The sequence below is a fragment of the Eptesicus fuscus genome, chromosome 1 (assembly GCF_027574615.1).
Source record: "Eptesicus fuscus isolate TK198812 chromosome 1, DD_ASM_mEF_20220401, whole genome shotgun sequence".
In the NCBI taxonomy this organism is placed as follows: Eukaryota; Metazoa; Chordata; class Mammalia; order Chiroptera; family Vespertilionidae; genus Eptesicus; species Eptesicus fuscus.
The window spans coordinates 15,802,856-15,826,728 of record NC_072473.1 but is presented as its reverse complement, the minus strand read 5'-3'; the positions used below and the strand labels follow the sequence as shown (position 1 = coordinate 15,826,728).

At 43.6% G+C, this 23,873-nt stretch overlaps 1 pseudogene; it reads left to right on the top strand.

Annotated features, from left to right (window-relative positions):
* Positions 1–1,868: 1,868 nt before the first annotated feature.
* Positions 1,869–22,835, top strand: LOC103292262 (exportin-7-like; annotated as a pseudogene).
* The last annotated feature ends 1,038 nt before the right edge of the window (positions 22,836–23,873 follow it).

Genomic DNA, 23,873 nt, shown 5'->3' with positions numbered 1-23,873 from the left:
AAGAAATCTGAAAAAAAGTACATGACAAATATTTAAACCCTGTATCATTACTAAGTATAGGCAGAGACCCTGTACTGTACAACTTTGAGTTAAATATAAACACCTAATTATGGATTTTTCTTTTTATTCTAAACTGAAGTGGTGGACTTCAGTTTTCCTTTCTAATTTCAGAAAAACCTTTGCTTTCACCCTAAATCCTTCTATCAGATGTTCTAACGCTTCTTTCTCATTCTGTTTATGAGCATATTTTGTGTTCAAAGCCTTTTTCCTGCATGAAGTGATAAGAACCACAAAGCCACCCGGCCAGCGTGGCTCAGTGATTGAGCATCAACCTATGAACAAGGAGGTCACAGTTTGATTCCAGGTCAGGGCACATGCCCTGGTTGCGGGCTCGATCCCCAGTAGGGCATGTGCAGGAGGCAGCCGATCCATGATTCTCTCTCATCATTGATGTTTCCATCTCTCTCTCCCTCTCTGAAACCAATAAAAAAAAAAAGAACCACAAAGCCCACTCTGACTTGCTTTACCCCAAGAAAATAAAAGGAGGGGTATGGGGCCCTTTCTCTGTTTAAACAGCCCAATGGGCATGATCCAACTACCCCAGAGATCTAAGTTATTTATATTTTATCTATCCCTTAAATTAGGCAAATTCTAAGACAATTTAATTCCAAGAGCACATTAATTCTCCAGAGAAATGTGGTTTTCTTTGTTCAAAATTCTATCATTATTTCTTTTTATAAAGAACTTCATATTTGGTCCATTATTGTTCAGACCAACAAAAGGAGAGAAATCTCTGGCAGACACAGTTGTTTTGCCTCCTCCACAGCCCATGCCCACCTTCTTCTTAGCTTACCGGCTCCTAAGACTATATGCAGGCCCAAAATGAAAATGGAGGCATGGTGGGATCCAAGTGAGTTGTGCTGGACTTCTCATTTCTCTTAAAGTGATTGGATGCTGAAAATGCATAATAATTTATATCAGCTGTGGATGCTGTGGCAATTGTTAAACATGTCCCCAAACTCATTGTCCTCCCATCAAAAGATAGGATCTATGTGCAAGACTGGAGAAACAGGCTGGGACAATGAGTGCCTGGTTTTTCCAGCATCTATAAAAAATCTACTAGTATAAGGAATACAAGGTTGGGAATGGCTTTTGTTATTATTATTATTTTGTTGTTGTTGTTGTCAGTCCTCACCGGAGGATATTTTTCCATTGATTTTTTTTTTCATCCTTATTTGTTTTTTATTTTAAAAAGAATTCTAATATTTTATCACTTAGACTGATGATTGTTACAGTTATATTTTCCCATTGATTTTTAGAGAGAGTGGAAGGTAGGGTGAGAGTCAGAGAGAAACATCGATGTGAGGGAGACACATGGATTAATTGCCTCCTGCACATGCCCCAACCAGGACTGGGGATTGAGCCTGCAACTGAGGTTCGTGCCCTTGACCGGAATCGAACCCGAGACGCTTTAGTCCATGGGCCAATACTCTAACCACTGAGCCAAACCGGCTAGGGTGGGACTGGCTTTTAGGTAGTCAGTCAGTCAGAACAGTCTGCCACAGCTTTTCTTGGAGTTGGTTGTAGGGTGTCTGCTCTGCGGGTGAGCTGCCCCTGTTCCGTTCCCCAACCTCTAAAGTGGCAAATGCGCATGAGTCTGAGTCACCCTTTTCCAGAGTCCTAGAATGGAGACTGAAGGAGACCCAGAGACACAAAGAAATAGAGACGTCCAGAATGATCAAATAATGTCACCACCAAATGAGATGATGGCTAAGGAACCAGAAGACACCCTAATAGCTCCCCAGACCTAGGTTCCATGAGAGCCCGTGAGCATCCAGCAGAGAGCCTTGAAGAAGGCTGTGTTGAAGATGCTGAGACCTGAGACCGGGCCAGGGAGGAACCCTCTCAACCCTGCGGCCTTTAGGCAGATGTTCAGAAAGTTCCGCTCTGAGGCTGCAGCTGGGGCCACGGATGTCCTCAGACATCTCCTGGAGCTTGCCAGGCAGTGGCCGAGACCTGATATTCATGAGAAGGAGCAAACTGTGGAAATGCTGGTACGGGAGCAATCCCAGGCCATCCTGCCTGAGGAGCTCAGAGCTCAGGTGAAGAAATGTCAGCCCAGGGTCAGACTCACTAAGTCTCACTGCTCACTTGTGGCTCAGCCTACACATGAGATGTAACCGAAGGTTCTCTTGGTTGCAAGTTCCTACTACAGTCATGGGAAATTTGAACCTTGGTTGTCTTTGAGTTTGCCTTTGACTAGTTGCAGTAAGAATCTATCAAGAACCCTCGTGCATTGCTGGTGGGAATGCAGACTGGTGCAGCCACTGTGGAAAATAGTATGGAGTTTCCTCAAAAAATTAAAAATGGAACTGCCATTTGACCCAGTGATCCCACTTCTAGGAATATATCCCAAGAAATCAGAAACACCCATCAGAAAGGATATATGCACCCCTATGTTCATACAGCACAATTTATAATAGCTAAGATTTGGAAACAGCCTAAGTGCCCATCAGCAGATGAGTGGATTAAAAAAACTGTGGTACATCTACACAATGAAACACTACGCTGCTGTCAAAAAGAAAGAACTCTTACCATTCGCAACAGCATGGATGGACCTGGAGAGCATTATGCTAAGCGAAATAAGCCAGTCAGAAGCATAAGTATCACATGATCTCACTCATTTGTGGAATATAATGAACAACATAAGCTGATGAACATAAATAGATCCAGAGACAGAGAAGCATCAATCAGATCATCAAACCTCAGAGGGAAGGTAGGGGAGGGCGGGGATAAGGGGGAGAGATCAACCAAAGGACTTGTGTGCATGCATATAAGCGTAACCAATGGACACAGACAACATGGGGGTGAGGGCATGAGCGGCGGGGTGGGGGGGACAGGAAGAGGTCAATGGGGGGAAAAGGAGACATATGTAACACTATATGTAATACTTTAAACAATAAAGAATGTTTAAAAATCTATAAAAACTCATGTCTGGACTTGTTTTTGTCCGGGGCAGCCGTTTCCCAGGACTCTGAACCCCAGGAGTTTCTCTGGCTTCTTGTTAGACCCATCAGCCAACTGCTTGTTTCTTTGCACTGCTGAGTGTTGTTGATTTTTTGTACCTTGTGACATCCTTAAATATATTGTTTTTATGTATCCAAAGAGGTAATTGCTTTAACATTCAGAATTCTTGATTCTTGCTGTGGTGGCATGAGTGGGAGTTTCTGCAACCTGACCAGTAACTCATTTTGGATGTCCTTGAAATATTAAAGTTTCTTAATAAAAATGCACTATGGTTTTAAAATAAGAATAGTCTGCCACAAATATTTTTTAAATATTTTTTATTTCAGAGAGGAAGGAAGAAGGAGAGAAAGATAGAAACATCAATGATGAGAGAGAATCATTGATCCTCTGCCTCCTGCACACCCCACACTGGGGGTCAAGCCCGCAACCCGGACATGTGCCCTGACCGGCCATTGAACCGTGACCTCCTGGTTCATAGTTCGATGCTCAACCATTGAGCCATGCCGGCTGGGCACAAATCTTTTTATAATAAGTACAAAATCAAATGAGCAACTTATTTGGTAGAGAGATAAGAAAGAACATGGATTTATTTTGCTACCAGATGATCATTTTGAGGGCTAGTGATTTACCAACACCTGAAAACAATTTCTAGTCATGTTATATAACTCTTGACTTTTTCTATGCTGCTGCTATGCCATCAATGCCTCTCCCAATCTGAAATTTCTTTTTGTGGTTTTTGTCTTTGTTTGGTTTGCTTTATTTGAGGTGTAACATACATACAGTGTAGAATATACTCTAATTTCAAGTGTGCAGCTCAATACATTTTGACATATGTACACACCCAAGTCACCACCACCACCCCAAGACTTAGAATATTTAGAATATTTAGAAGGCTCTCTCATGCCTCCTCTCAGTTAAAACCCACCTTCAAGGATAACCACTTATTCTAGCTTCTATCATCATCAATTACGTTTGCCTGTCCTTGAACTTTATACTAATGATTTCAACAGTATGTACACTTTTGTGACTGGCCTCTTCTGTAATGTCTGTGACAATCAGTAGGGGTTGTTGTTTTTTTGTACACTTGTTGTTTTCTTGTTTGGAGTATTTCGTTGTATGTACATATTATAAATTATTTACCCATTCTCCTACCGATGGGCATTGAGGTTGTTTCCAATTTGGGGCTATTAGGAGAAGTTGCTATAAACATTCTTATAATGCATTTCTTTTGATGAAAATGTGCACTCATTTCTCTTGGGTATATATCTAGAAGTGGAGTTTCTGGATCATGGGGTAGGGAATTTGTTCAGCTTTAGTGATGCTGCTAAACCATTTTGCAAAGTTGCTATATCCCCCTATTTGGTTGCATTTTCTAAGGTGCTAATATGCTCCCTGATGCTACCTCTTCTTCCCAAAAGAGTACCTTATTTTGTTAACCCTCACCCGAGGATATTTTTTCCATTTATTTTAGAGAGACTGGAAGAGAGAGAAAAAGACAGAGAAACATCGATGTGAGAGAAACACATCAATTGGTTGCCTCCCATACGAGCCTGGGCTGGGGAGGAGCCTGCAACCAAGGTACATGCCCTTGACCAGAACTGAACCGGGGACCCTTTGATCCACAGGACCCTTTGATCCACTCTATCCACTGAGCCAAACCAACTAGGGCCCAAAAGAGTACATTTGTTAAAAATTTAAATTCTTGCCCTAGCCGGTTTGGCTCAGTGGATGGAGTGTCCGCCTGCGGAGTGAAGGGTCCCAGGTTCGATTCCGGTCAAGGCACATGGTTGCGGGCACATCCCCAGTAGGGGGTGTCCAGGAGGCAGCTGATTGATGTTTCTCTTCATTGATGTTTCTAACTCTCTATCTCTCTCCCTCTCTGTAAAAAAAAAAAATCAATAAAATATATGTATATTTAATTTAAATTCTTTATTGTTCCAAGTATTACACATATCTCCTCCTTCCCCCATTGACCCCTCCCGGACCGCTCCTACCCCCCAGCACATGCCCCCACCTCTTATTGTCTGTGTCCATCAGTCATGCCCATATGCATGCATACAAGTCCTTTGGTTGACAAAAGAATACCTTTAAAGAGAAGTTTTACGACACATAATCTTTCCTCTGTGATTGGCCCCACATCAGCCTTTCAGCCTTTCTCTGTTGCTCTAACTATAAAGGCCAGCTTAAAGGAACCCACACTGAGGGAGTATTTTAGGCTGTCTTGTGGCCTAATAAAATAGAAGCAGGTAAAGGCAAATGATTTTTAGGTCCATTTTCATTTCATCTCATTTCATAAACTTGAGTTGCTCTTTTACCCCCTTTGGCTCATGCCTTTGTGGTTTAAAGAAACGACCGCAACTAAACTATGGGCACGTTGTGAAAATAAATGAGTAAAGTTCTTTAGGCTTCCCGGGGACAGGAAGGAGGATGGGAGGAAACTGTTACAGAAATGTAATCATTATTGTAATCGGCCTGCAGTGCTATGAATAAGTCATAATTATCTCACAATCTGAGTTAATGCTGTGATGCTTTCTCTTGTCGCGTCAACACGTGCATGTACATATCAAGACGACCTGCAGAGCTGTTCCAATGCTGAACACTCCAAGGCCCCACTGTACATGCATGTCAAGTTCACAATCCAGGAAAAGTTAATATCCTCAGGACTATGGAGGCATTTTTACCCACAGTTTCCTCACCTTTCCCTATTCAAATCACTGCTGATTTTTTTGCATGGAAACCCCCATAGCATTCAACTGTGAAAAAAATGATTGATTTACATTGGATGGGGACCTATTTCTGACATTTGTGCAAGTACATTATTTTTTTTTAATTTTTAAACATATTTTTTATTGATTTCAGAGAGGAGGTGAGAGGAAGAGAGAGAAACATCAATGATGAGATAGAATCATTGATTGGCTGCCTCCTGCATGCCCCACAGTGGGGATCCAGCTTGCAACCCCGGGCATGTGCCCTGACCAGGAATTGAACCGTGACCTCCTGGTTCATAGGTCAACGCTCAACCACTGAGTCACATAGGCTGGGTTGTATAGGTGCATTCTTAAACTTATACAAATTCAAGGGGGTGGGGCGGGAATGTCATATTCTCATGCATATGGATGTCCCCAAACTCATCTTCATTCAATTCTTGCAAGCTATTAGAGAATATTCCCCTCCACAGGGAAAAAAAGAAAACTAAATCAATAAAATAATGAGAATGAAGTTGACAAAACTTTCATGTTCATGAAATGGTCTATGTTAAGTGTGCTAAACTGAACGCCAGCAACTTCATTCGAGACCAGCTATTTTGTTGTTCCTAGATTTTTTTTTTAAACACATCAAGAGGCAATGCTAAACCAAGGGCATGTGTGGTAATTTCTGACAGATTAAGTGGTGCCTGGGGTCAAAGCTCAAGGCTCCCTCAGATGCTCTGTCTTCAGCCCCAAGACTTGTTGACACCAGTCCTTATTGGACCCCTGGATCAATTCAATGAGAAGCTCTGGAGGAGGGAGGGCCCAGACATTGGTAGTTTTTTTTTTTTTTCAAGCTCTCCAGATGATTCTAACGTACAGCCAGCCAGATCTGAGAATTACTGCAGTCCATCCTGCCCTGCACTATGGGCAATAAGAGGAAGGCAGCATTACCTAAATTGTGATCGCCACAGTCAGAATATTATCAATGGGATCTGCTTAATTCTTAAATGCACTGATCAAAGGACGGGGTGGAATGCTCACTTTCACTGAAGCAAAGCATAAAACAGGTTGAACACAAACACATTTCACCAAAGTCATGCTTCTTCCGAAGAAAGAGGAAGAGGAAACAAAAGGAAGACAATGTGGAAGAGAATGACAGCGGCAGGCAAGGCAACCAACCAGGCTGCTCATTGGGGTCATACTGGAAGCTCTCAGGGCTCATCCTAAGGTACAAACATTTTGATATGGGGATCTGTCTGGGCTCTGATATAGGCTGCTTACCCAGAGCAAGGGCCCTGATCTATCTGAGATCATGTCTTAAGAGACCAACCAGCCCAGCCCCCTACAAAGGAGTTTATTTATATGCATGTTGATGCACTTTTTGAATAAAGGAGGAGGGAAAGTTTCGTGCCCCAGGACCAGAGGCAGGAATAAGAGGTGGGAGAGGAAATGGAGAATGTCCTGGTATTAGTTCTCCAACTGGCCCTAGGAGACAGAGCCTGACCTTCAATCAAGAGAAGAGCCCTGACAGGTTTGGCTCAGTGGATAGAGCGGCGGCCTGCGGACTCCAGGGTCCCAGGTTCAATTCCGGTCAAGGGCATGTACCTTGGTTGCGGGCACATCTCCAGTAGGAGGTGTGCAGGAGGCAGCTGATTGATGTTTCTCTCTCATCGATGTTTCTAACTCTCTATCCCTTTCCCTTCCTCTCTGTAAAATACCAATAAAATATATTTTTTTTTAAAAAAGAGAAGAAGTGCAAAGAAAACTGGAAGGATCATTTTAATTCAAGATTCTATGAGGCATGACTTGGGGTCTCTGTACTCCAGAAAGCATGATCACGCCTCCCAAGTATGATTGCCTGTGAGCATCAAAACAGTCCCCTTGGCGTTCCTACAAGAGGTAACACATAACAACCTGAAGTACCACCAAGCAGTCAGGAGCAAAAGCCATCAATAAGGGCGACTTGGAGTGTGAGAGAAACAATATGACTATACTCCATGGTGATCTGCAAGCATGTGCGGGTCTCCCAATGACTTAACAGAAATGCTTTTGGGGAGGACAGGGCTTTAAGGAGTCTGGAAGTCCTATGTGAGCTAGGAAATCTGGACTCCCATTGTTAATACAATTTCGTCTGTATCCACCAGTGAGGCCGAGAGGCTTTTATGTCACAGTACTTTATTGTCTGATGTCAAAAAGAAAATAGACCTGCCAAACATAAGTATCCTCTTAAATTTTCACCTCTTTTGGTGAATTAATGGACTTGTGAATAAAAGAAAGCTGCATAGCAAGAGAGGTCATATTGTAAAATTACTCAGGAATCAAATAATTTTGACTGTGTATCTTAAGCAAATAATTCTTCTCTTTCACCATAATGCCTATTGGAAACTTCTGAATAGATTGCTGAATAAATCACAAAATCTTCCCCCCACTAAAGTCCATTAGCAAAAAAAGATCATAGAATCAGAACAGCTGAGAAGAAAAAGATATCTTTGGTGGGGGAGGCAAATGCCACTATTCTACTGTCACATTCTTGAGCTCATTCTCATCATTCAAGAAAACTAAACTCTGGAACTAGAAGGACTCACAGGATAAAGGGTGAAAAACACCCAAGAGCCTGGCCTGTGTGGGTCAGTGGTTGAGTGTTGACCTATGAACCAGGAGGTCATGGTTTGATTCTCTGTCAGGGCGCATGCCCAAGTTGCAGGTTCGATCCCCAGTAGGGGGCGTGCAGGAGGCAGCCGATCAATGATTCTCTCTCATCATTGATGTTTCTCTCTCCCCCCTTTTCCTTTCTCTCTGAAATCAATAAAAATGTGTTTTTTAAAAAATGTGGCCTCACAGAGTGAATCCTAAGGGACTAATCAGCTCATAAAAATGCTAGCAAATGACTGCAGGTTAAGGAGCAAATTCCAGGTGAGCCTGACTCTCAAGGTCTCCGTTTAATAACTTCCACTAAAGACAACTTTGACAAACTCATACATGTGGTGTTCTGAAGAGGGCCATCTGTGCCACACTGAAAAAAAAAAATCAAAATGTTCCACAACTTACTGAAGTTAAAAGGAAGAAAAAAGCTTTTTATTTTTTCCCCCACTGCGTTCTCCTTTTCCTTTCTCACTTTGAGGACATAGATTTTTTCATATTTTTGGCACTTGATCATAGCAGAAGAAAGAAGTGTCCATTTTTCAAAAAAATTGCAGTCATTGTGTGGGGAGTCCAGACCATAGCACCACCTTGCAGGCAAAACTACTTTATACCTACCTGGTCATTAACATACCTTGATAATTAGAATCCTTTGGATGAGATCCAAGACAGAATTCCATACCCAATTCTATTTTAATATTCAGGGCATTAGAGAAGTGACCATTTGTTTCCAAAAACAAAAATAAGAGCCACCCAGGGGCTCTACTTCTAAATTAAATCATATTTAATAACCCCCCATATATCATTTGTATAGGCCAAGCATTGTTGCTATCCCATTGAGATAGTTAGAGAGGGAATAGAAAGTTGTAGTGCAGCTTTGTTATTAGCTGGGTTTATGCTCAAAATACTGATATGGAGCTCTTGTACCCAGGATGGAGAGAGCTGTTGTGGCTCCAGGTCCAAAAAGGGCTTCTTTCTGCCTCAAATCCAAATGTGAGACATGAAAAAAAGAGATGGCCTGGCCTGACATGCTCTGTACAAGGGCCAGGCTCTGACCCAGGTAAGGAGAAAGCTGCCCCCTCTTGGTGTCTGACTTCTAAATAAAAGGACTCCAAAAGCTGGGATGCATCAAACATCCTGGTCAATTTGCCTTGGCCCATAAAAAGAATGGATGTGTTGCCCTGTGGTCCCATGTTCCCACTTGAGAGTCTAGACACGTCAAGCATGTGCTCGTGGTAGGGTTTCCATGTACTAACAGTGCTATCACTAAGGGGAACTGAGACTGCCGGTGTGGGAAATTTGCCACATCAAGCTGACAGCCAGCCAAATGTGCTGAAGAAATTGAGATCTAGGCATCAGGGTTCAAATCCTGAGTTTCCCACTTACCAGCTTGGTGACTTTGCCAAGTTCTCTCTCTTGAGCCTCAATTTCATCATCTGTACAATGAAGCTGATAAAAAGGACCTACATCTTTTGGGTTAAATGAGTTAAAATACTTAACGAACGGACCAATGCCCAGTACATAATAAAGTGTCTCAACCTAAACTGTTATTATTTACAACTTTTTCCAGGGTTTTGAATTATTGCCTTTAAAGCCAGAAATGGATTACAGATTAAAAACAGGACATTTTAAAAAAAAATCAGTGATGGTGCTGATGAGATTGATTAGGATGGAGATGAAACAACACAGAATAGCATATTGGAATCAAATGAATCGTTCTCTAGCAATTGCAGTACATAAAATGAAAATAATGTACCCAAAATGCTCTCACGATGTCATTTAAAGACAATAAAATGGTGGCTGACTTTGTTATATGCAGTAAGCGTTTATCATGTCAAAACAGTGCACAAGTCATCAGCAGAGTTGAAACAGTGAAAATTTTAAAAGTAGTTCGCGGTCCTTGGCAAGTTAGAACATCATTTTGAAACAACACATGCACACAGTGAGCATAAAAACAAGGCTCTTGGTTCTTTCAGCATAAATTAAACAATTTAATGTCATTTTTTAATTATGCAAACAAAATTTAAATCTGAGTATATAAATACACATAGGATATTTCAGAGCAAGATGCCACAATGCACATAGAGAAAAGCTTACTAAAAGAAGGAGACAATTTAATACAAAAATGGCCAAAGAGTTCACCAGACACTTCACAAGAGAGGATATCCAAATGGGTGTTATCAATATAGGGGACGGGGCCCCACCTAGTCATCAGGGGAATGTAAATTAAAACTGCAATGCCATATTGCTACACATCCACAGAACAGCTAATATGAAAAAGACAATACCAAGTGTTGACAAGGGTGCGGAGCAACCAAAAGTCTCGTTTCTGGGGGGAAAGTCAATTGGTTCAAACATTTTGGAAAACTCTTTGTCAATATCTACTGAAGTTGAACATAGGAACTGTCTATGAGGCAGCAATTCCATGTCTACTTATATACCCTACTGAAATGCATACAAATGTCCACTGAAAAGCATGTACAAGAATGTTTATACAGCCCTATTCATAGCTGCCAAAAATAGGAGTGCGCCAACAGGAGCAAGGGTAAGAGCTCTGTGGCATACTCACACAATGGGGCATGATACAGTCAGGAGAAATGAACAGTAATTACATAAACCACCTGATGGATCTCATGAACAAAATCTTGAATAAAAGGATCCAGCCACAGGAGATCATGTACTGTATGATTCCATTTACATCAAGTTTAAGAGCAGGCAAATCTCATAGATGTTGTTAGAAGTCCCCGAATAGTGGTTACTCCCTGGAAACAGAGAGTGAGGCAGCACAAATAGTATCATGGGTTCTGGTTTGCTCACTTTATGAAAATCCATTCAGCTTTTTGGATATGATTTCTGCACTTTTCTGTACGTATGGCATATTTCAATTTTTCAAGTTCACATTTTTATAAAAAGTGCTTAGTAAAACCTGATCTACTGATACTACAACACAGATGGAAGTTCCATGACGGGAAGTGGTATTTGTCTTTTATTCACTGATACGCTGTAAGCACCTAGAACATCACCTGATACATAGTAGGTACTCAACAGATATTTACTACATGAATGGTAAAGAAGCCAACTGCTCCAAACATATAATTGGTACCATTATCTGAAATAACTGGAATAGAATCAAGAAAGTACATGTCTGATGAATCTGTTCAAAGGCTGTTATGTGAAATCTACAATTCACCTGCATAAGAATATAGATTTGTGTCTTTCTCCTCTTTGCCTATTTTTATACACTGAGTGGCCATATTATTATGATCTCTGAATGCATAATAATCTGGTCACTCAGTGTGTGTGTGTGTGTGTGTGTGTGTGTGTGTGTGTGTGTGTGTGTGTGTATACTAGAAGCCCGGTGCACGAAATTCGTGCACGGCGGGGGGTTGTCCCTCAGCCCAGCCTGTACCCTCTCCAATCTGGGACATCCCTCTCACAATCCAGGACTGCTGGCTCCCAACTGCTTGCCTGCCTGCCTTCCTGATTGGCCCTAACCGCTTCTGCCTGCCAGCCTGATCACCCCCTAACCACTCCGCTGCCAGCCTGGTTGATGCTTAACTGCCCCCCTGCCAGCCTGTTTGCCCCCAACTTCCCTCCTCTGCCGGCCTGGTCACCCCTAACTGCCCTCTCCTGCAGGGTTGATCACCTCCAACTGCCCTCCCTTGCAAACCTGGTCCCTCTCAACTGCCCTCCCTTGCAGGCCTGGTGCCTCCCAACTGCCCTCCCTTGCAGGCCGGGTGCCTCCCAACTGCCCTCTCCTGCTGGCCATCTTGTAGTGGCCATCTTGTGTCCACATGGGGCAGGATCTTTGACCACATGGGGGCAGCTACATTGTGTGTTGCAGTGATGATCAATCTGCATATTATTCTTTTATTAGATAGGATAGAGGCCTGGTACAGGGGTGGGGGCCAGCTGGTTTGCCCTGAAGGGTGTCCCTGATCAGGGTGGGGTTCCCTTGGGGCATGGGTCAGCCTGAGCGAGGGGCCTGTGGTGGTTTGCAGGCCGGCCACGCCCCCTGGGATGCAAGCGGAGACCCTGGTATCTGGAATTTATTTTCCTTCTACAATTGAAACTTTGTAGCCTGGAGCGGGTGAGCCCGGCCAGGGTGTTCGTCCCCTGTTGCCGGCGGCAACCCTGGCCTGCTCTCTCAATCTCCATTCTGCCGCCATTTGTTTGAATTTGTTTACCTTCTATAATTGAAACTTTGTAGCTTGAGTGGAGGCTTAGGCCTGCAACGGCTATGGAAAGCTTGGCTTCCTCTGTTACCTGGGAAACCTTGCTCTCTGTGGCTGTAGCCATCTTGGATTGGGGTTAATTTACATACTCGCCCTGATTGGCTGGTGGGCATGGCTTGGCTGGTGGGCGTGGCTTATGTAGCAGTGAAACTCCTGGTGGAGGGGACAATTTGCATATTAACCTTTTATTATATAGGATATACACTGAGTGGCCAGATTATTATGCGTTCAGAGATCATAATAATCTGGCCACTCAGTGTATATGTTCTTCCAGGTAACTATTAAGAAGACTTTTAGTATAAAAACCACTTATCACTTATTCAACAGGAATATAAGTCTCTTTAAGTATGTTGATGTTTTAGTTTATTACCAAAAAGTTAATAATAAAGTAGTGAGCCTTTTAATGAATAAACTGGGCAAGTGTGGGCTTTGATCAATGCTGGTGCCATAATGTTTTCAATGACAATAGTTCTTATTCTATTTAGGTAAGTTCTAAGTATTAACAAAATGTCAGAATCTTTCAAAATAGAGTTGAATAATGCCATACAATTTGTCAATTTTATTGCAGAGCAGACTTTAAATTACAGACTTTACAGAGGTGTTTATAATTACATGGGCAGCAAGTATCATAATTTCCTTCTTTATATTGAAGGCCAATAACTGTCTGAAGACAAGGAGCAAGTACCAGTTTTTTTCAACTAAAACAAGAAATCAGTATTTTTATGAAGGAATCTGATTCAGAGACAGATTTCCATTTCCCCACTCCTTCCTTTAATAACGGAACACCTGATTTTTGGCTGGACGCATTACCTCCTAGCCAAAGATTCCATTTCCCGGCCTCCCTTGCAGCCAGGTATGACAAAGTTCTGGCAAATGGGATGTCATTGAAAATGTTATGTGCCTCTTGTGGGTCATGCCTATAAAAAGAATGGGTGTGTTGCCCTGTTGTACCACATTCCCACTGGCTGATGGGTGTGGACTCAGTACCTCCTCAGACCATGGCTAGAAAGCCCAGTGTTGAGGCTGGCAGAGCAACAAGACAGAATGTGCCTGGAGCTATGAATGACCTTGTGGCACAGAGCTACCCTTTCAGACCTTCACTGCCTTTCCACGGGAACATTACATGAAAGAGAAATAAATTTCTATGTTGTTTAAGTCACAGTGTCGTGGGGTCTTTTTGTTACAAAAGCATACATTAAACATTAATGAATAAAAAGGCCACTAACTAAACTATCCCTGAAAAAGCATATAACACACTCACTTATACAGCTTTCTCATTTCTCCACTCTCTGAATGTGGCAGGCAGAATAATGGCCCCTCCAATTTTTTTGGAATCTCTGATGTTACTTACATGGCAAAAGAGACATTGCAGATGTGATTAAGTTAAGGGTCTTGAGATGAGATCAACCTGGATTACTCAGGTGGGCCCAATGTAATCACAAGGGTCCCTCTAAAGAGAGAGGCAGGAAGATCTGAGTCAGAGGTGATGTGATGACGGAACTAGAGGTTTGAGAAACACACTTCAAAGATGGAGGAAGAAGTCATGAGAAAAGGAAAGAAGGGAGCTTCTAGAAACTAGGAAAGGCAAGGAGACTGATTCTCCTTTAGAACCTGCAGAAGGAATTCAGCCCTGCTGACACCTTAATTTTATCCCCATAAGACTCATGTCAGACTTCTGATGTCCAGAACCCTAGTCAATCTGTGGTCCTTTGTTGCTGCAGCAATAGAAAACTAATACACTGAACATGGTTCAGCCACATGGGTCTTTCAGTTTATCAAACACACCAAGCTCTTCCGTGCCTTAGAACCACTATCCATGCTGTTCCCACTATCTGCAATTGTCTGGAATAATTTCTCTTCTTCCAAACTATTAAACGGCGGATTCCTTCTTGCCATCCGGGTTCATCCTAAAAGTCACCTTCCCTGCCCACTAATCTAAAAACAGTCACCCTTATTCTCTCTTACAGTATACTGTTCTTTTCCATCATAAAGCCCCATTTTTTGCAATTATTTACCTAATTGTTTACTTATTTATTATTCATCAAGAGAGAGAGAGAGAGGAAACATCAATGATGAGAATCATTGATTGGCTGCCTTCTGCACGCCCCCTACTGGGGATCAAGCCCATAACCCTGGCATGTGCCCAGACTAGGAATCGAACCCTGACCTCCTGGTTCCTGGGTCGATGCTCAACCTTTGAGCCACACTGGCCAGGTTGTTCTTGTTTTTTAATTTTTATTGAATTTATAGGCATGACATTGGTTAATAAAATTTATATAGCTTTCAAGTGTACTATTCTATATGTGACCTGTATGATGTATTGTGTGTTCACCACCCAAAGTCAAACATTTATTAAATGGATGTTTAATAAGTCCAGCAAATTAGGTTAGCAATAGAGTTACACTATTACCAAGTAGAAAAACTGAAAATAAATGTCAAATGAAACAAACAAAATATAAAGTCCTCAACAAGAACAAAATTACTTCATTGTTTTGAAAGTTTGAGAACATCTTAGAACAAAAGGACTGAAAGGTCAAAGATTCCTTTAAACAATATCAGAAATTGTGCCATCAGATAAGATTTTAACTGGCGAGAAACTCTTTCACTAACTGTCCAAGTTGTACACTTAGTGGTTGAAAAAAACAGCTTCTTAGGTACTGCTAACAATTAACTTTGGAACTAAGTGTCTCAAAATTCCTCTTACATGACTCTAAATGAGCTGACATTCAGATGAGTCATACGACTCCTTGGCAAGATGTCACAACCTATTGAAAGTACTTATCTATGTAAGATTTTTGTAATGCTACATAACCAAAGCAAAATCCAAAAGTAAACTGTAAAAATACACAAGTACTAAGAGCATTATCTCAAAGAGAAATGTGAATCCTCATGTCCATAGCAGCATTATTCACGGAGTCCAAAGGGGGAAGCGACCCAAGTATCCATCAAGAGATGAATGGACAAACAAAATGTGGTCTGTGCATACAATGAAATATTATTCAGCCTTAAAAAGGAAGGAAACTCTGACACATGCTGCAACAAGAATGAACCTTACATATGTCGAAGCAATTTCTTCACCGATACCGCTCCTAGGGCAATGGAAACTAAAGAGTAAATTAACAAATGGGACTACATCAAAATACAAAGCTTTTGCACAGCAAAAGAAACCATCAACAAAACAAGAAAGCCCACTGCATGGGAGAACATATTTGCAAATGTTATCACTGATAAAGGTTTAATTTCCAACATTTACAGGGAACTCATACAACTTAATAAAAGGAAGATAAATGATCCAATAAAAAAATGGGCAACGGACCTAAATAGAAACTTTTTGAAAGAAGACAGAAGTAAGGCCAAGAGACATACGAAAACATGCTCAAAGTCACTAATTATCCGAGAGATGCAAATCAAAACGACAATGCGGTACCATCTCACACCTGTCAGAATGGCTATCATCAACAAATCAACAAACGACAAGTGTTGGTGAGGATGCGGAGAAAAAGGAACCCTCGTGCACTGCTGGTGGGAATGCAGACTGGTGCAGCCACTGTGGAGAACAGTATGGAGTTTCCTCAAAAAAACTAAAAATGGATCTCCCATTTGACCCAGTAATCCCACTTCTAGGAATATATCCCAAGAAACTAGAAACACCAATCAGAAATGATATATGCACCCCTATGTTCATAGCAGCACAACTCACCATAGCTAAGATTTGGTAACAGCCTAAGTGCCCATCAGCAGATGAGTGGATTAGAAAACTATGGTACATCTACACAATGGAATACTACGCTGCTATAAAAAAGAAGGAATCCCTACTATTTACAGCAGCATGGATGGAACTGGAGAGCATTATGCTAAGTGAAATAAGCCAGGCAATGAAAGAAAAATACCACGTCTCACTCATTTATGGAAAATAAAGAACATTATAACCTGATGAACAAAAAGGTAGATACAGAGGCAGTAAAGCATCAATCAGACTGTCAAATTACAGCAGGAAGGCTGGGGAGTGTTGGGGAGAGGGAGAAAGAGATCAACCGAAGGACTTATATGCATGCATATAAGCACAACCAATGGACACAAGACACTGGGGAAGGTGGGATGAGGCCATGTGACAGGGGGTACGGGGAGGTCAATGGGGGAAAAAAGGAGATATATGTACTACTATATGTAATACTTTAAACAATAAAATAAAAAAATTTTTAAAAGACACTGTTCAGTTAAATAAGCCAGTCACAAAAAGACAAATAACCAGCATGGACAGTGTAGCTCAGTGGTTAAACATTGACCTATGAACAAGGAGGTCACAATTCGATTCTCCATCAGGGCACTTGCCTGGGTTGCAGGCTCGACCCCCAATGTGCAGAGTACAGGAGGCAGCTGATTGATGATTCTCATCACTGATGTTTCTATCTCTCTCCCTCTCCCTTCCTCTCTGAAATCCTATCCTATACACTGAGTGGCCAGATTATTATGCCCACCCCATCAGTACTTCGTTGGACCACCTTTTGCCTTCAATACTGCAGCGATTCTTCTTGGCATTGACTCCACGAGATGTTGAAAGGTGATGCGAGGAATCTGACACCATGCCTGATGAATAGCACTGTCCAGTTCTGTGAGATTTGATGGTTGTGGAACCAGCTGCCTGATGGCTCTTTTAACTTCGTCCCACAAATGCTCAATTGGATTGAGATCTGGTGATTGTGGGGGCCACCTAAGCAAGGTAAAGTCTCCCTCATGTTCTTAAAACCACTCCTGCACAATACGAGCACTGTGGCATGACCCATTGTCTTGTTGGGAGAAGCCATCTCCATTGGGATACGCCATCAATATGATAGGATGAACTTGATCAGCAATGATATTTAGGTATGTTGTGCTATTCAGACATCGTTCCACACGAATTAAAGGGCCCAAATCATGCCAGGAAAACATGCCCCAAACCATAACACTGCCCCCACCAGCTTGAAGGGTTGTACTCATGCATGTGGGGTGCATGCTTTCATGCTGTTTCCACAAAATTCTCACTCTGCCATCTGCATGATGCAACTGGAAACATGATTCACCGGACCACATGAGTTTTTTCCAATGCTCGACTGTCTAATCCTTGTGTTCCTATGTGAACTGGAGACATTTTATCTTGGTAACTGCAGACAGCAAAGGTGTTCAAACAGGCCTTCGGCTTCCATATCCCATACAATGCAGTGTATGGCTAATTTGCCTACAAACGTCAGGTGGTCATAATAATCTGGCCACTCAGTGTATACTAAAGAGCTAATATGCTAATTAGACCAAACAGCAAAACAACCATCCAGACAACCTTCCACATGAAGCCGGGGCTGCGAGGGCCAGCCGAGGCTGCAAGGGGCTGTGAGGGCCGAGCCCCTTGCATAAATTTCATGCATTGGGCCTCTAGTCAATAATAAAAATATATTTTTTAACAAGACAAGTAACCATACGATTCCACCTATGTGAGGTAGATCAAAATATAAAGAGATGTTCTCTGTTATTTTTGGTATCTTCCAAATGACTATATATTATCTTTATCATTGGAAAGAAGAATATACTATTAAATAAGAAAGATTTGCCCAATCATAATGAGCAACCCCCCCACCACCACCACCAAGGACCCAGATTGTGATCTCTAAATACCATTTCCCACTAAAAGAAACAAGGACTTTTTGGAGAAATAGCAAGGTCAGGTGATATATAAGAGAAGCCTGTACCATCTTTTCATATCAGGAAGCAAGGAAACTATAATAATCCCGGCATTGTGTCAAAAGAACTAGGGGACCAACTTGAAGGATCTTGTGGAGCAAAATGGTGGATCACGTACAGAGAGCCTGGTCCACCTAGAGAATCTGTGCAAACAGCCGTATGAAACCAGATACAACCACTCCACTCCAGGCAGAGAAAGGCTTGGCTAAATTCACCAACAGCCCTGATTTCCTGAACAAGTGTGAGCTACTCCTCAAAAGAGGGAGATGATCATATTCCCAGCCTCACAAAGCTTGTATCATGCAGAAACAATCCTTCACCAGTGGAACAACAAATAGATTTTGGAACTATGTGCTCAATTACCTTCCCTCTTGGTCAAAGTTGGCTACTTTAGTGACACAAGCACTTATCTATAATAATAAATCTATAATAATAAAAGGGTAATATACTAATTAGACTACATGTCTTCTGGATGTCATTTCAGACATCCTTCCTGACAAAGCCAGGGCTAGAGGGAAGCCAGCCCAGGTCCCGGGTGCCTGCGGGCAGCCTGAGGGAAGCCAGCCCGGGTCCCGGGTGCCTGCCGGAGGATGGAGGAGGGAAGCCAGTGCTGGAGCCGGGGGAAGGAAGGCCTACTCTTGCACGAATTTTCATGCATTGGGCCTCTAGTCTATATATATAAAAGACTAAGCGACTGTCCGACCATTTGCCCAGTAGCTATGATGCGCAATGACCACCAGGGGCCAGACGCTCCCACCAGTAGAGGAGAAAGTCCGACTCCTCACAGAATCGGCTGTGGGTTAGGTTGCTTCTGGGGCACTGTCAGCCCCGAATCAGCTTCACCTGCACCCCGGACCCATCGTGGGATGTCAGAGGCCTGATGCATGAATCCCTTGGCCTGGCCTGTGCCCTCTCGCAATCCGGGACCCCTTCAGGGGATGTTGGAGAGCCAGTTTCAGCCTGATCCCCACAGGCCAGGCTGAGGGACCCCACCTCTAGTCTATATATATGAAAGGCTAAGCAACCAGCTGACTGGCCGGTAGGTATGATGCGCACTGACCACCAGGGGACACTCAATGCAGGAGCTGCTGAGTGACAGCATCTTTGCAGAGTGCCCTCTCATACTCTGGCACCCGTCGGGGGATGTCAGACTGACAGTCAACCCAATCCCCACAGACCAGGCTGAGGGACCCCACTTGCCGGAGGGACCCCACTCACTCTGCAGATGCCCTTCAAGCCGTGGCGCCACCCTAGCTGCAGCCAGCCAGGGAGGGACTGCCGGAGGTTGGCTCCAGGGCGTGTACAGCCCGTCTCGCACAGTCCTGCCCTGCCGGCCACCTTCTAATTTCCTTTAATTTGCACGAATCCGTGCACCGGGGCACTAGTTCAGTTATATGCCAGAATCAGAAAACTGGGCTGGTTTGCCTGTCAGAAGGACTATGTCTTCAGAAATGCAATAACAGACGTCACAAGGTTTTTACAGGATAATGTTGAATACTGCATCATTGGCGTCACAATTTTATCTCAGCTAACCGATGAAATTAATCAAGCAGACACCACCCATCATTTAACCAAGCACAGAAAAATAGCCTCTTCTTTCTGAGATTCATCATTATTTGATATCTTCACACTTTCCTGCAATTTACTAAAAACAGGCTTCAGGAAAGAATCTAAACTTGAATGATGAAAGTCAGCATAGTTTGCTCATGCAACTGCTCAAATTCACGCATAACTGCCTACACTCTGATTTCATCCGAGCATCTACTGACGAGTCCTCAGATGACCTGTGCACAGTACATATTCCCACCAGCTGGAGGATCAGCATTCTGAGATTCTTCAACTCTGCAGCTGTTTTTTTAACTTGTCTCATTCCATTCCTCCTTCATTTTCACCTCTGGGGTTATCCTGCTTAGTACAGATCACCTACGTTTGAAGATCCCTGTTTAACAATGCAAAGAGGACGAAGTTTCTCTCTCATCTTGTTGATGGTGTTAAACGAATACTGGAAAATCCACAGAGTTTATCAGACCCGAACAATTACCATGAGTTTTGCAGAAGACTGGCCCAACTACAAAAAAAAAAAAAAAGACTGGCCCAACTGAAGACTATCAACTAGTACAGTGGTCAGAAAACTCATTAGTCAACAGAGCCAAATATCAACAGTACGATTGAAATTTCTTTTGAGAGCCAAATTTTTTAAACTTAAACTTCTTCTAACGCCACTTCTTCTAATGCCACTTCTTCAAAATAGACTTGCCCAGGCCGTGGTATTTTGTGGAAGAGCCACACTCAAGGAGCCAAAGAGCCGCATGTGGCTCGCGAGCCGCAGTTTGCCGACCACGGAACTAGGAGAATTAGTAAAGGTGGAAAACTATCCTGAGGCCATCCAAGTGATAGCTAACTTCACAGTGACCAGCCTATAGCAGTGGGAATTTGCTTGAAATAGTGTACCCTGTCTCTTGAGCCTACGGCAGTGGCTAGCAGCCTCTGTGCCATACGTGAAAACCACAGAGCCCCACATGCTAGAAACTTATACTCCTGAAGTCACCAAAGGCTGTTTGGAATCTGTGCACATCATACTGAGAGATGCACTGGAAGAGCCTCTGGAAAATACAGGTCTGGTCCAGCGGCAGTTAAACCAACTGTCTACAGTTGGGCATTGTGAATACAAGACACATGTGCTCCTCATGCAGCTGTTTGACCAGTAGGCCCAGTCCTATCAGGAGCTGCTACAGAGTGCCAGCGCAAGCCCAATGGGTATTGCAGTGCAAGAGGAAAGCTGACATTGCTGGTTTTCACTGGTGCAGTGACTGGTGGCCAGGTCTCTTTTGACACCACTGATGAGCAAGACTCTATGCATGGCGAGCTTGTCTACTGGGTGCCTCCAGCTGATGACCCTAACAGATTCTCACTTGGCTCAGGCAGGCAAGGAGAAGCTAGAACTGGCCATGCTGAGATTTTTTAACAGTTTTGTAAGATTTACATTGGAAACCAGATTTTTAAAAAATTTCTCTAAGCTGTACTGCCGACTCTTGGAAGTTCTGGTTTGAACAATGAGACCATGGTCCTACGCAGCATCATAGGGAAAAAAATTCACCAACCTAAAGTACTGGGGCCATTGTGAACCAATCACCTCTAGGATGCTACAGCTTCTCAATTCCGTTGGATACAATACTGTCAGGAGACTAGTGAAGCTTGGTGAACAAGCACACGAGCAAGCACTTTTCCTTTTTGGGTCTTAACAATCAGTCCAACCTGACAGACATGCAGTGTCAGACTGCCTTCTACACAGCATTTGGGCACCTGCTCATGGTGGATTAAGGAGAGGATGAAGATCAGTATGAACAACAGATGCTGCCACTCACAGCAGCGTTTGAGGCTACGGCCCAGATGTTTAGCACAAATAGTTTCAATGAGCAAGAGGCAAAGCGAACTCTAGTTGGCCTGGTAAGAGACCTGAGAGGGATAGCTTTCACCTTCAATGCCAAGACCAGCTTCATGATGCTGTTTCAGTGTGTATACTCATCCTATATGCCAATTCTCCAGTGGGCAAATGAGTTATGGTACCGTGATCCAGCCTGTACCATACCTGTGGCTCAAACTGATGGCTAAATTCGTTCATAATAAATCGCAGCAACTCCCATGTGATGTCTCTTTCCCCAGTGGCATCTTACTCTTCAGAGAAACTAGCAAGATGACAACAATGTATGGCAATCGCATGCTGACACTAGGAGAGGTCTCAAAAGATCAGGTCTATGCACTGAAGCTCAAGGGCATCCCCATCTGCTTCTCTATGCTGAAGGCTACTCTCAGTAGGAACAATGTCAACTTTGGGATCTTCTATCTCTGTAGAGACAATGCTCTAGACAACGCTCTCCAGACCTTCATCAAGCTGCTCCTCTCTATTCCCCAAGGTGTTCTCCTGGATTACCCTGAGCTCAGCCAGTCTTACTATTCACTACAGAAAGTCCTGACACAGGACCACAACTTTATTGCAAGCCTGGAACCTCCTATCATCATGTATATTCTCTCTTCCATATCTGAAGGACTAACTATACTTGACACCATGGTATGCACAGGCTGCTGCACCATATCATGGCATACCTCTTCAAGCAGCTGTTGCATAGCAACAGAAAGACAACAATGCCCCTGCACCAGGAGAGTGACTATATTCTGCATATCATGCAGCAGCATGCAGAGATGATCCAGCAGATGCTATCAACGGTGCTGAGCATCATCATCTTTAAAGACTGTAGGAACCAGTGGTCTATGTACCATCCCCTACTTGGCTTAATACTTCTTGATGAAAACTATGTTTCTGACCTAAGGAACAGCAGTGGAACAGCCAGCCTCCAGAGAAGTAGCAGGCTATGCGTCTGTATTTCAAAAACCTGATGGAAGGCACAGAGCAAAATCTTCTAACGGAAAACAGAGACAGAATCGCCCAGGTCTGTCAGCTTCCCATCAAGAAGTCATCACTTCGATGAAGAATTCCACTTATGGTGTGAATAGCAATAATACGATGAGCTGACACCTCCTTTGACTCTACCCATACAAAGCAGCATTCCTTTGGTCTGGCTCATGGGGGCAAACAATTACAAGGGAGAGGGCCTGGCTGATCCTGGTTCCCTCCTCCAGAGGTGTGAAGAAAATGGCAAAGGTCAACTAGCTGTTTCCCCAGGGAATAGGGGTATGAGTGCACTCACTAGGGCACTGCTGGTTCTTGGGGGATGAGGTGGGAAGGATGGTGTGAGGAGATAGAGACACAAATATGTGAGACTCAAGCTCCCTCTCCTGGGGCCACCCAAAGAGGGAGAAGCCCCTGTGTCCTGCCATAACCTGCCTTGTAAAAACATGTACATTTTTTCATAACATTTTGAACAAGGTTTACATTAACTCAAGTTTAAAAGCAATGGTATGAGGAGAAAGATGGCGGCAGAGGTGAAAGGCTGATCTGTTGCCTCGCATGGCAGTTTCGGAAATACAACTGAAACATGGACTGGTGAGGGTGGTGACTGCTGCTCGCGTCTCCCCAGACCGGGCGGCTGCTCCTCTCAGTCAGCACCGCAGCCGGGGCCATGGGCTCCTGGGCGCCGCGGCAGCTGCTGTGGCGGCGGCCGCGGACTCGGTGCAGCGGCTCTCAGTGAAGGAAGAGACCATCTTTCTGCAGGAGGGGCTCATCCGCGCCACCGACCTGGCCGAGCTGCCCAGGGAGATCCTCGGGACCCCGGAGGCCGCCAACACCGATTTGGAGGATTCTTAGGATTTCCCATCTTACATTCAAGTCCTTTAGCCATTTTGGCGGAGGAGAACCAGGAAGGCGGCAAAGTTAAACAAAGGAACTGCGAACTGCGCCGCGCACAGCAATTTCAGGGGCACGACTGGAGGACAGAGCGTCTGCCACCCAGAACTACAGGAGAGATGGCTGAATGGTAGATTTACAGCTAAGAGGGAAGAGGAAACCAGCGAAATCAGAGGGGATGAGGTGCGGAGGCGCGTGGGTCGGGCTGGTGGCGGGGGAAGGGGGCTTTTGTTCCAAACCTAGGGGAGATTAGCTCCCCATCACCCT